At 39.5% G+C, this 14,673-nt stretch overlaps 1 long non-coding RNA gene across 1 annotated transcript in view; it reads left to right on the forward strand.

Moving 5' to 3' along the window:
• Positions 1–14,673, forward strand: part of LOC104147508 (uncharacterized) — a 294,392-nt gene that overhangs the window by 190,783 nt on the left and 88,936 nt on the right. Inside the window, exon 19 of the long non-coding RNA XR_011141392.1 lies at positions 11,314–11,416. This is a non-coding gene — a long non-coding RNA (uncharacterized lncRNA). The remainder of the gene's footprint in view (positions 1–11,313; positions 11,417–14,673) is intronic.

Consider the following 14,673-nt stretch of genomic DNA (forward strand, 5'->3'; position numbering starts at 1 on the left):
GTCTCTAGAAGGTTCAGTATCAAGGTTTTGGTATTCTGCATTGTGGCATTCAAGCTCACTAAACTCTCAGGTCCTATTAATAGCGTTGCTTCAGTGGTGGCCTGCTTGCCAAGCTGACCTAAGATGTAGCTGGTGCCAGCAGTGTGAAAGAACAGTGTGGTGCTGGTTTGTGCTGCAGTTAGCATGTTTCAAGGTATGAATTTTATGCCAATGAAACATCCTGGGAGCAAGTTCCTAGAGGAAGATCTTTTTAACTGCAGAAACTGGGACTGCAAAATGGTTTGAGGTGCTAACTGTAAAGAACAACTGGCTGAATTCAGGCCAGGGAACATAGTTTCTCCTCCACATATTCCTGCCCAGGCCATGAAGTCCCAGGGGGACAGAAAGAACAGGCTCCCCCCCCCCCCCCCCCCCCCCCCCGTTAAAAGGGGCCAGAGGAGCTGTAGTACTGATTTTTCTCTCCTTGTCGAGCATGCTGCAGAGCCCTTTTGTTGCAAGGTTTGGTGTTTTCTGTGTTCATTTTTTCTCTGCATTAACAACACAGTAAAGCAGGAGGCTCTCTGTCATTGTCTGGATTTTCTAGTAGGTCTCTTAACGTATCTATACCACCTTCAAGGAGATAGTTTTGCAAAAGTTCTGTCTTACAAAGCAAGTCTTTTCAAGCGTAACCTGATGCCAAATACACTCAGGTGAAACAGCCACAGATACTCATGAGAGAACGCTTTCTTAAAGGGTCCAAGGCTTCTTTAACCATCACTGGAGGGGATGGAGTTTTTTAATGAATTTTGAGTAGTGAAAGCCAATGTATCATTTCAGAAGTAAGTGACAAATATTTTGTGCTTCTGTGAAGTGATTTGTGGTTTTTCAGAACTTAGTTAAAAAAAAAAAAAAAAAAAAACTTCAGTAGGAGGGAGGTAATGGTATTCAGCACCCACCAAGGAAGTGCTACTTGAAGTTAATTTAAATTTTCTGTCCGTGCTTGCTTACTAGATAACTTTATTATTTGATTTTATTCTTCCTTACTGGATGATACTTTTATTTACTTAGGATGAAATTATTTACTTAACGTGAAGGATTTGTTTGCCAGAAAGCTTGTCTTTTTTTTCAACTGTATCAGTTGGCTTAATAAAAGATACTCAGATTTTCCACGCCCCTTGCTTCTCTATCAAAAGTTATTTGTCTAGTCTGGTTAGTTGAGATGCCCCTAGAAAGAATAATCTATCCTGTTCTAAGAAAGGTGTGAATCTGTGTGGGATGAATTGCCCTCTGGATGCGCTTACCACTCTTCACTGACTATAGAAGAAAAAATGATGTGCGAATTTCAGATACCTGAAGTTAGAGGATAGGAATCCCACTCTAAGTGCTATATAAATGAAACCTCTCTACAGAGTGGTCAATTGCTAGGAGGAACAGCCACAAGTTTTAAACAGAGTGTATTTCACCAAGCCTACATCTTCAAAGTTTGACCAAGGTTTCCATTTTCAGAAATGACTGGGTTTTTTTCGATTTGTGATTGTTCATACTGAAACACAGAACAGAGCTGTGATTTTATTAGACAGTGTTAAGTACCTACCTTTGGAAAGCAAGCTCTATTAAATGTATTTCAAATTACTTGTCCAAAATTATAACTAATATCTGATTTTTTTTTTTCCTTCCCTCTAAGGACGCACTACCTCAGTACACACCATTTGCTCATTCAGTTATTCAGCACTTAAACATTTAAATCCCAGATATCCCAGCATGTGCCCAGGAGCTGCTTCTACTAATTTCTGTTTCTACGTAGTAGAAGGAAAGAACTGAGATTTTTGTAAAAGGTATTTCTTGAACTCTAGATTTTCAGAGCGAGCAGGCAGGCAGTCAGTTGCCTCAGCTTCTGCAATGTCAGCTATTTCAGTCTTGACACATTTCTTTCAGTACCATGTCACTGTCTTCCTGTGCTACAGCGTTTCCAAGCTTTGACTTACTGATTCTAGCTATGGAATTGTAATTAAAAAAAAAAAGTAATGTGTTTGAAGTACAGCTGACGTTAAATGGCAACATTTTTTAAGAGTTCGCTCTTCCACTTGTTATCGTATTTCAAAGGTCACATTTAATTTCAGGCAGTATCCTACTAGGTTAAATGTTTCAGGGCCTGAAAATAAATTAAACTCTTGATTAATTCTTAATATTTTCCCAAATCTCTAGGATTTTCTGTACATCAGTATTACTCTTGAAAGGCCTTATTTAGTGTCTGAGAGGTATCTTAACAGTCACTCATAGGTTTATATCACTGCACAGACAGACTGACTTTTCATCATTTAGAGGAACCTCTGTGGAATACGATATCAAATAGAATCTCATTCCTTATTTAAAATAGCTAAACTCTTAAATATATCCATATACGGAGCGTACCACGTGAAAGAGTTGGTGAATGGGTGGGGTCCCGAATGTAGTTGCACAGATAATCAGTGAAGGATAGAAAACTGTTTTTCAGAGGGAGAACGTTTTTCACAAAAATCAAACCTCTGACCTTCCATTTCTCAAATGTAAGCCTTGGTCTTTGAGGGAGATGGACAAAATACTTTTAAAGCCTAGGAAATAAGATCTGTAAGTACTCCTTACAGAGAAACAAGGCAGCAACAGAAACAGTTATATTTTGGCAAAGTTCATATCAGTTCAGCAGATGATGGGGCAGATACTTGCTCTGTCTATTTTTCCCTCTGAACATGCTTTAGATATTTCTGTTTTCTCAGCTCTGAGAGGTCTGCTTCATTTTCAAAAGAGCACCTACACTTTGATAAATAATACACGCTTGGCTTCCTCATGAGGTTGAAATAATACAGTGTTATTGACTGCAGTAGTAGGTGCGCCCATCTGAACAATATGAATGGAAACAGAGGGTAAAAATCCATCCTGTATATTTTTGGTACATACACAAAAGTGAAAAGCAATTTCATACTGGGTCATGTGTATCATCCTCCTTTGTGGATTCCAGCCTGTGTCCAACTCAGAAACTTAGTGAACGTTCAGTGAGGAGCTTTGTGCCATTTCTGTTACGTGTCTTCCATTGCCAGTGGCTGGTCTCCTGTACGTTGCATTGCATTTCCATGAATCTGTCATTTTCTTTTACACAAGAAACCTGTCAGGGTTCGCTTTTACTCCTTTAGTCTGTCTTTCAGGCAGTAAGGAACCCAACAAAAAAAAAAAGATTCCAGCTCTGTCAGGCCTCTTGGGACTACCAGAATGAGAACTGATAGTTACTGTAGATAGCAAGATTTTTTTTTTTTCCCCCATATAAAACTTTTCTTTGGAAGGTGTGCATTTTGAAAGTCATGATTGTGTGTGACAAAATACTAATTTCACTTACTATTTAGAGTGTTGCCTGGTGAGGAATATATGTTTTTAAATAATCATTCTCTGTTTTTGCAGCGATAATGGACTGATATAGGTGACTCTTCAGAATCCTGTTAGCTACTTTCCCAGCTCATCCAGCTATGGCTGGATGCTGAGGTATAGATGGAGCTGGGATAGTTTTCTTCACTCAAAGACTTACCCCATCAAAAAAAAAAAAAAGGTGAATCGGGCTGTATTCAAAGTCTGATAAAATACTCGTTGGGCTCTTGCTACATTGGAAGTAGAGGTATCTAGCACCAACCTTAGTTCTGAATGTAGGCGAGAGCAGTTGAGAGTTCTTCAGTAGATGGCAATTTCGAAAAGGGGGAAAAATGCATAGACAGCAAGAGTTGGGCAATAGTTCAAGCTTTTCCAAGGTTTTTCTTCTAGAATGCTGTTCTAGCGATTGCTTTTCAACTCTCTTATTTAAAAAATCAAAATAAAGGTTGAGCTAGTGATCTTTTACTTCATATATCTCACTTGAGCATCATTTTTGTGCTCCTTTTCACAGGTCAAGGTAGCTCATCACACTTAGTAATTTACATGAGGATAGTAAAACTGGTAAGAATGTACACTCCGTTATAATGCTTGGTGCCGCTCAACAGCGTGTCCTGGGTAGGAGATTACTCTTGCGAACGAAAGTGCTCAGAAGATCCATGGGACGATTGTGTATCTCCTTGGCCCTTGTTTCACTTAGTGCATTTTCTCAGTTCACGGGAGACACCCAAAATAGAAGTTTCTGACTCTAACCCATTTACTTCAGCATTTTCACTATTCTAAATCAAAACAGAAGGGGCTTGGAATGAAGGCACAAGACATTCTAGGACATGCTTAGCATTTTCCAAGTTTTCGCACCCTATTCGTAATATAGATAAGGACCAGAAGTTGCTAAAGAAATACATATTTAAAGTGAGATCGCTGTAAAATATGAGAAAAATCACTTTTCAAAATACTCAGTAACTCTGTCTCTTCACTTCTCCTTATCTGCAAAACTGAGATTCTTCCTTTATGGAAGATGCATCTATATAGTCAGGAAAGGAAGCATGACTAGAGTGAGGAAGCAGGAGTTTCTTTCTTTCCAGAAATGGTAGGCCTTGAGCAAATTACCAAAATGCATCAAAATGATTTGGAGCCTATGTTCACATTTCAGTGTGACTTGAACCCTAATCAATCTAAGCTTCTAGGCTCCTAACTCCCTTTAAAAAATTGATTCATAGGATCACGGATCACTTGGTGCTCTTGAAATTATACTTGTGAAAATGAAGAGGCTCAATTAGCAGCTGCCGGACTTCCCCAGTGAAGGGGCTGACATTAGAGGAGAGAACGATGCTAAGTACAAGTACAGAAGCTATGCACCTGTTACTAGCAAACATTGTTACTTGCAAGTATTCCTTGTAGAGGGGACGTTTTTCAATCATTATTTCTCAGATTGTCTCTTTGAAAGGCAAACAAACTTTTACTAATGTGCTCTGAGTACTTTCTTGTGCAAGTAATTTTCGTTGTGATGATCTGAACGCTGACCCCGATTTTCACAAATGCACGTCCTCTTTATTATGCCATAGTCTTTCTCCAAACAAAATTCAAAATAAATAGCTGAACTTCTTGGCTTCAACAGACTGTGCAGGAAGAATGCTTTGTATCACATTTAGAAACGTGAACCTGTCTAAGATATTCCACAGTTCTTTGTAACGTTCATTTCAGGGTACTTGAAATCCCATGTGATCAGTGATACAGTTTCGTTAAAAACCTCTGCTAGCTGCATAAACATTGGCAGATTTCCTTTTTTCATCATGCCTTAGAGGTCTATAACCGTTTCTGCTGTTTTTTTCCCCCACTGTTCAATCTGTAACCTTAATCCACATTCTCCAATGAAGTTGCTAATTTATGTCTGTCATTTTTTATTAATATCTTTCTTCCCTGATATTGCTACTTTCTGTTCCTTAACAAGTCTGAGTTCTAGCTAGTATGTACTGGAATCGGACTATCCTGGGCAGTTCTCTGGTTTTGTATTTGACAGTGCAGTAAAAGTTTTGCCACTGCAGGTGGTGTCATAATGAGCTAGTCACGACCATCGATTCCTTATGTATATCGAGGATACATGATTTTATTTTTCTCAGTTCTACACGTTTACTCTCAGGTATTGTAAACATATTGTGTTTATATATTACATTTGTTTTCTGAGTGCTTCTGCACTGTCTTTGCTTGAAGCGTGGCAGTGTTCTTGCTTTGTTCTTTCATTTGAGAAGATGAAACTCAACTCCTCTTTTCAGAAACAAAAGCCTGAGAGGAAGGAAGGCAGTGCAGAGAGGAGTGACAGTTCTTGAGGTCTTCACATTTCCGTTCTCAAATTTATAGTGGTTCTTGTAACTTTTGGACTTGGATTTCTGGACTGTTTCTTCTTTCTTCTTAGAGAATGAGCACAGAGAGGAATATATGGAAGAAATGGTGATTCGTAAGTGCTAATGAGTGTTAAGAGCTAATAAGTGTTAATGAGCAGAATCCTAATGACAGCTGAATGTCTGTCCTCCTTTCTCTATATTTGTGCATGTTAGCAAGCAGTTTCAACCAAAAGCAGCAGATCTGTAGAGCAGAACAGAGCTGAAGACCTGACATCCTGCTGTACAAATTTTAGAGCTTTTAAACAGCCAACAGCTTCAGTCTTGTTGGAGTGACTGAATGCCCATTTACTGCTATAATATGTTAGGTGACCTTCTGAAACACATCTTCCAGTTTATTTTAATCTGAAAGAAATCCAGTTCATGAGCTCAAGGATGGCTCCCTGTTGCAAACTGAAGCGCCATAAGTGGTGACAATTGTGATACTTGCTTCAGAAGCATACTACTATTCTGAATTTCAGTATCTGTTGTTACTGCAGGCATATGTACGCCAAAATCCTGAAATGCTTCTGCTACTTGCAAAGATATGTCTGAGGCTACCAGTGGCCCTAGGGCTCTCTAATAGAACAAGTTTTGGTCGTTTTCAGGCACTTTTAAACATTTGCAGTGGCTGCATAAATGTTTCGTGCATTCCATGTGGAAATCGGTGCTGCCACAATGGCACTTTTAGAATCACTTGATCTCGCTCATTCTGAGAGATCTGGGATGCGTTTGCAGGAGCTGCAGTCTTACCTGTAAGTTGCAGTGTGGACAATTTCAGAGTTAAACAGCCCTAAGGCTGGCTCATGCACGAGCTTTTCTTCAGCAGGTCAGAATAGAGGTGCCTTTGCAGAACCATCAGGGAAAGCCTACGCTGTGCTGCTCTTGCTGTGTCTGTTGAGAGGAGAACGGATTCAGGCATCAGTGCTGCCAATCAGGCGTCTCTTCTGAGCTCCATAGGATGCTCTTTAGCTGTCTCGTCATACAGTAAGTCTTCCTGCTGTTGTCATTAGACTGGAGATGTGCTGGCTCTCTGTTCCTGCTCTGAGTGTAGGTGTTAGGCTCATTCATGGGATCAGGCCCTGAGCATTTAGCTCCCTTCAGCGTGTTTGACAACAACTCAGCATGGTGTTCCCAGCAAGCACGTTTTTTCACCCCAACTGTAGCACTGTCAATCTCCTGCTTCTCTTCTGTCCTTTGCCGTCTCATTTTCCACTTCAGGTCTTGTAGTTTGCCACCTGCAGCTATGACTGGCCACCTTCCCCAAACCATCATTTCACTCCGCAGCTTTACTTCCTAAATAAAATGTCAGAATCTTTGAACTGCTGATTCTGCTTTCTCTGTTGCAATTTATGTCCACAAGACCTGTATGTGGTTAATATGCAGAGCGTCCGTACATTACCAAGCTAAGTAGAGCTGATTCTAGTCAGGAAAGATTGAAGAGGCTGGACACAGGATCTTCAGCAGGACTAAATCTTTTATGAGGCCAGGCATACCATGTTAGTGGTACATTTTTTAACAGAGTTTATTCCCCTGGACTTGTATTTTTAATCTTACTAGTGGTATAGGCACATACCAGAATACTAGAAAGCAGTCGCTTCAGTTGGGCTTCCAATTAAAATATTAAAAGCATAATCAAATCATGGCAGTATCAAGAACTGGATTACTTTTTTCGCAGAAAAGGAGCCTTCAGCCTCACTACCCTAATAAGGATCCCCTGAAGAGATGATCCTTGATGAATTTTTCTTAGCCTATCCTGTTCATCTAATAGGATATATCTTCTATATGCAGATGGTTGTATTCACAGAAGCTGTGTTCCATAGATACATATGCCGCGCAAAAGATCCTAGTAGCATTTGTAGGCACCAGATGAGTAGTACAGAATCAGGCTAGCATCCAGTGGACAAAGCAGAACTCCGCCTATGCCGAGGCTTCCTCGTTGGTGTTTGTAGGAAGGGCTGGCTTTATTGGAGAGACTGTAATTTCAGAGCTGTGAGAGATGCCTTCAATTCCATACACTTCCTTCAAAATGAGGCTCCGTTATAGCTGCCTTGAGAGGGCTATCCCAAACGGAAACCGCATTCTACAAAGCAACTGCTGGCTTCAAGGGGGATTTTTTGAATTCTACAGTTTGCTGTTGTTTGTGTAAGGGGAGAGGGTAGCAGAGTTGTGATGTAGCAGCACGCTGATGAAAAAATTAGAGGGGACAGAGATAGTCTGTTAATGAACCAAAGTATTGAAACAGGATAGGATGGGCCGTTTCACGTATGAACGGTGGAGGTGAACTGTGGTTTGAATACCCAATCATTTTTGGAATAAAATCACCTAATTTCCCAGTGCCAATTGCAAAGCATTTATTCATTTCTCAGATGTTAGGCAAAATAAGATAATCAACTGATCTGTATCATCTTTGATGTTATTCTTTCACTTGGAAATCTCAAATCTGTCTGAACAGACTGCAAAGAATGCCAAAGAAGGGATAGATGCTTTCGGGGGAATAAGAAATTGAGTTCATTCTAAATATAGGAAAATGGGGAAAAATGAAACTAAAACATTTCCTGTTCCACTCTGTCTTTATAAACTTGTTCATATCTTTTTTCTGTTCATGTGTTCATTTATAGTATCTATTACTCCTTAGAGAGAAAAGGCAATACTTCATCAAAGTTGGCAATATATTCAGGCGCTACTACTTTTTTTCCCCCCTTCCACAAGAAACGAAACAAACTAGGAAAATAAATAGTGATTTCAAGTGCCAGCCAAATGGCAACATGCTGAAACTCTAAGGAAGGCTGTGGAGATTGGCAGCCAGTGAAGTCGCAGTCTCATGCTTTGCTTCTGACTGTTACTCAAAAAAGGAAAAAAACACCTATATCAAAAGCCTACCACTTTTTCTCCCAGTGTAAGATCCTTCCCTTCCAGAGTAGTCTTTTGCGTATATTCAGTGGTTTTATGGTGCACAAAGTGTTTGGATTTAAATATTTTTAATCATGCCAAGAAGAATAACGAAATAAACCCAATCTACTCAGCAAGCTAAATAGTTTAAAAAAAAAAAAAAAAACAGGGTGAGTACTGCATAAAGTACCATTAATACATCTGAATAGGAGCTGAGCATGGGATCTGAGCTTACAATTTCATTTCAAGATACAGTTCTTTGCCCCACCTCTCCTAGAATCATTATTGCTTTAATCTTCCTGTTTGCATTATTTTAGTATGCAGAAGGAAGTTTGCTCAAACTGATGGAATTATGATTGAGCCCAGAGTTATCACACACCGTTCCAAGTTAGGTTTCAGCATCCTTTTCCTTTTGATATCTCATTATTCAAATGTGGAAATTTTGATATTTTACTTTATTCTATTGCATTACATAAAATATTATACTTACTTTTTGAGGGAGTAAGTTACAGCCTTGGAAGATCTGTGGGGCTGTTAATTTTGCCACACCGAGGTTCTATATTGCGGCATTATTTTTTGGAAAGGGACTGTACTGAGAGTCAGAGGACTTCTTAGTTTGAAATCTGATGAGAGTGAATTCTAAGACAGCTGCTTTTTGGAGACTAGGTTTCATGGAGAGAAGACATTTTGGAAGGAGGCACGCTGGGATGCCTTCAGTCTGTAACGTTCAGTTATTTGAGCCTGAAAAGAAGTGCATGCGTTTTATTAATTTCATCAGTCATGTACATTAAAAAATTATTATGAATCCTTTAGTCTCGTGCAGGGTCTCCTTATCCCGTTATGAAACACCTATAGCACAGCACTTCATTTCTGAGGATTGGCGCTTGCATTTGATTCGCTAGTATAGATATTACATGAAGATTTATTCCACTGTAACTACTGCATCCAGTAATACTCCTGGTACTCTCTTCTTTACCTCTAGGGAATTCTCTCCACCTTTACTTCTTTTTTTTAACAAGTGCAATCATCTTCCACCTCCTCAAATAAAAAGAAGGGTCTCATTCTTTATGTGTTATTGATTGATATAACTATGTGGTCCAGTAGATTTTCAGAATCAACCTGGACACCTGCGAGAGCCTGGAGTGTAACTCAGATCTGTTAGCTAGCTGAGTGCTTCTCTGAGCTGTAAAATCACCCAGCTGTGAAACATACCTGATACCTATAAAACAGTGCCCAGCATGCTGATACCTGTAAACCAGTGCACAGCATGCCATTGTTCAGGGCTCCGCTGGCATGAAAACCCGATATGGAATTGCTGTGAGGAAGAGAATAATTGATCAGCCTCAGGAAGGAATTTTCCAGTTTCTATGACTTTACAATAAAATTTTCACAAAAAGGTGAAGAGGAGATCTTGAAGAGTATTGTCTGCGTTGTTTCAGGAGAAGAGAAACCTCTGAACGTGTAATTTTTTTCCTTGAAACGTGTTCAAAATTTGGGTTTTAAATGGGAGGGAATGAAAAGAACAATGTTATGAAGAATGGAATTTTATATTTAAGAGCTTCTCTGAGAGCTTTTTGCATTTGATGTTTTTAATTGTTTTAATTTTCCCCGGAACGATAAACTCAGTTAAAAGATATATGCAACGCGTTGTGAATTTGATTAACTGAACTAACTGTGTGACATCACTGTTACCCTTCTCTTTCATTCTCACCACTGAGATTCCTTAGGTACCTTCTGTCCTGCGTAGTTCATTGCCTAGTCTGGCAAAGTGTGTTGTCTACTTCAAAGGCACTTTAATCAATATGTGGGGCCCTTTACTGGTTTTGAACTTACTACTAACACAGTAGGAATAATAATATTTCCTGTGACCTGTCATTCAGTCCTCTCATTTATTGCTCTGTATTCATATTTAAGTTACAAGCTGTCATGGGAACGTCTGCGTTTATTTGCAAAGCAGTCAGAACTCTTTTAGCGCTAAATAAGGAAAAAATCAACAAAAAGTCACATAAATATTTGCAAACCTTTCAAGGAATTCCAATAGTAGAAGATTGAAGTGCCGCTTACAAGATCCAGCGCTAATAAGTACATGGTTCTTCAGAATAGTACATGCATGATAAACATTTGCCATCTGCAGTGCATATTTTTGAGAAGATTATTATAGCCTGGCACCAAGAGTTACATACTGCAATTTGCATTTCAGTATAGGAATAAGTGATTTTAAATACCTGCAAAAAAATCTTATCTACTACAAATCTGAACAGTGCTTTTTCCTGTGGTGAGCAACAGCAGTATTTTAAGTAGCTTAATCTTAGTAGATCTGAGACCTCTTGACTTCCGTGGCGTTCCACTGCTAGTGGATTATGCTGTAACTTTGTCTTCCGAAGCAGTTAAATGTTACCGTGTCCAAGTGACAAGCTGTGTAGTGAAATTATTAACGACTGCTTGTGGTCTTTTAAAAATATGGACAGGTAGATATTCAATTGTTAAAATCATTTTTCTATTCAGAAAATGAAGCGATATGTCTTAACTGGAACTAGCAACGCCTACACAGTAAAATGACACCCTTTTCTTAGTAGAAGGAACAAATCTTGAAAAAAATCTTGTTAACACTTAGAAAATTATAAAGACATTCTGAAAAGCTTTAACCTGAAGATTCTGCTATTTCATACCACAGCTGGCACCACTTCCTGACAACATCATGAGACCGGTCCCATTGAACAGAGAGGACGTATGAGGAATGACAGTGTGAAAAAAGACAGTGGACTTGGAGACTGCAGGTAGTCTTGTTTGTTTTCTGTTAGTTCATCTGGTGTCCTCCAATGAATCTCTCATAAACACACGCTGTATTTCCACTTGAGGAGAGCAGTGAATGGCGCTAAGATTGGTTTATACCGGTCACTCAAAACAGTCTTAATTTTTCCTACCAATTCTCTTGCCCATAGCTACTATTTAAAATGTGTATTTAAGTCTCTGTAAAAGCTTTAAAGGGAACTTGGAGTCCGGATTATTTTACAGTCCTACCGAAGGCAGTACTTTTCCTAATACAACTCTCAGACTCGCTCACATCCTAGGTTTCATAGTGTCTCAATATTGCAAATTGCTCAAAGGAGAAGAAGAGATCTTCGGCCCTAACACAAAAGGGGTCCTGCAAAACCAGGAGACTGATACGGTATGGGAGTCTCCATTTTATATATGTAAATTTTATTTTTTAATCTCAGTTTCATGACTTAGCACATATTAGAATGTTATTAGCAGACAGTCATCAAAAATGGAGTAACAGGAGATGGCTAAAGAGGGATAGCTGAGTCCAAAATGGAATGAAGCATACACCTGCAAGTCAGGGATTTTTCAGGTCCTGCATTGCATGTGTTCTTGCGGGCATTCCTGTCAAGTAGATAATGTAGTATTGATGTTTTCTCTCTTAAGCTGGTTGTTTTCTAATAGAAAACAAGGGGAAAGGAAACTTCTCTGTCACTTGCACAGTAATTTCATTTTACTGAACAAGAGTGTTTAATGGAAAAAGTCATTTGCTGTGACTTACAGTCTAAAATTACTGATGCCAGCAGTTTCCAAATCGTAGTCCTGGTTACAGTTTAGTTAAATATTTAGGTCATGTGATTGAATGTGGAATGAAGAGTTAGTTGTAGGGCAAGGTAGTGAGCTAAGAAATGAGAATTATCTCCAGTTCCTTTTTTATGTTTTTCTTGTAAATAATTCTTGTAAATCACTATAATGTATTAATAGGAATACGTTATACCTGCAGCCTTTATTATTTAAAGGATATGCACCAATTTTGCAAATCTTACAGATGACCTTCCAGGGAGAGCGCAGGCATTTTCAACCCATACTGACTTCAGTAGGCACTGAATATGTTCAGAATCTTGGAAGAGGAACGGCTGTAGAGAGGCCAGAGATGAGGTGCTGTGTGAATAGAGGAAGATGCGGTAAAATTTGTTTCCCTCAGTTACATTTGCTATAACTAAATAACTCCACTCCAACATGTTCACAGTTTATGTTTCTCAAGCGTCTGAGTTCTGTCATTAACAAGCGATAAAAGCTTCTACAGAGATGATTGACAGTTATCGAGTGGGTGTTTGAATGCTCTGTCAGAACAGAGAACTTAATTTCTAGTGTTAGCTCATTTTTTTGATTGGGGCCCTGATTCAAGAGGTGCTTTCTCTTGAGCGTGTACTTAGGTGTTTTCTTGAATCAGGATCTGTGCGTAAGATTTGCTACAAAGCTCCTCTGCTCCCTGTGAGGCTTTGCAGTTTATTTCAGTAAGCTCTCGGTTAGGCCCATTTAGAGCTTGGGACAAATATTACAAATACAGGTAAGAGGACTTGGGTTTCATTTTGACCTGTTCTTTTGGCCTGCTAAAACTTGCTCTTACTGCTCTAGAACTAGCTGTTACCACTCTGTCTTTGTTTCTTTAGCTGCAAGTGGGGGTGATGTCTCTCTTCTAAAGTGCTCTGAGATTTACTGATGTATTGTTACTAGTTATTATTTTCCCTGAATTGTCCCTGGTGAATTTTACCCAAGCATTTTTGTTAACGCTTCTATGCAGTTTGGCTGCTGCAGTAACAGGGCCAGTGGGAACATTCTGAAGGATTTTCCTTCTGTTCGCACAATCCTAACATCAGATAGTGCTCTTGCTGCAACCAATATCCATCTTTGCTTTCCTTCAGGAGTGGCGTGCTTGATCTTGGATCAGAATGTTAGAGGAGTTCAGTTGTTAAGTTGTTAACATGGCAGCAAGTTCACTGGAATGTCCCCTGTGTTGTATTCGCGTAGAAGTGTTTACAGTGTTACACTTTGCTGACCTCAAATCTAGCAGGTTAGAATTAAAATAGATTCTGTCACAAAGCTCCACAAATGGTCATTTGTTTACTTGTTTCAAATAATTGGAAGCTTTTGCTATTCCTGTGCTGGGAATGAAGCCATGTTTTCTGAAGTGTGGCTACTGTAATTGTTTTTAATATATATGATAGTACTATTGGGGCTCAGGTTATTCTCAGAAAAGGGTTTACACTGAATTAACGTTCTCTACTTACAAGTAACTCAAGCGGTTCAACTAATTATTTATATAGTTTTCACAGTCAGCTACGCAGAGTTGATGAGATTCAGCCCGTTGCCATCTGATATGGGAACAAACCTTTCTAAAGCATGGAGCACCGATATCGGTCTGCTGGCCTTGAAGCAAATAAGAGCTTTTCAGTCAGAGCAGATGTGCTCTACAAAAAGGAGGGGGAAAAAAATTCTCTATGTTTACTGAGTCGGCAAAGCATGGTAGAAAAAGTAGATGTTCACTGGTGAGTACTGCTGAGGCAGAGCTGCGCTTCACCACTGCTGCTGACCTTGGTAGGACCTTCAGCTAATTCCTCCTGTTGGCCAGTTTCACTAACAATCTGAACGGCAGCCTGTGAAGTCCAATTTTGTCTGCGTTTAGATACTCCTACCAGAAGAACAGCAGAAACCCATGCTTATTCTTGCTTCACTTTGCACTTTGTCTCTTCAAGATGCCTTTTGCATAGTATTATTAGGCCAGCCCAGGCTATCGTGCCAGCTGTCATGTGCTGAGAGAAAAGGTTTTATTATCTGCATAATGAAACTTGTCTGTCTGTCTGTCTGTCTGTCTGTCTGTCTGTCTGTCTGTCTGTCTGTCTGTCTGTCTGTCTGTCTGTCTGTCTTTCTGTCTGTCTTTCTGTCTGTCTTTCTGTCTGTCTTTCTGTCTGTCTTTCTGTCTGTCTTTCTGTCTGTCTTTCTGTCTGTCTTTCTGTCTGTCTTTCTGTCTGTCTTTCTGTCTGTCTTTCTGTCCGTCTGTCTTTAAAAATGCCAGCATAACTGAGAGCAGGTGGATGTTGTGGCTGCTTGTAATGGATTCAAATGGCCATGACTATTGGATAGATGCCAAGATTCTGTACGTCTCTGAAGACTTGTCTTTGGTAGCCTGTTGGCTGGTAGACTAACTCTGTCCCGCTGTTATCCTGAAAGTTATATGCAAAGCTATGGGACTCGTTGCTTCAGTAAGCTATGA

This window comes from Struthio camelus, chromosome 5 (assembly GCF_040807025.1).
Source record: "Struthio camelus isolate bStrCam1 chromosome 5, bStrCam1.hap1, whole genome shotgun sequence".
In the NCBI taxonomy this organism is placed as follows: Eukaryota; Metazoa; Chordata; class Aves; order Struthioniformes; family Struthionidae; genus Struthio; species Struthio camelus.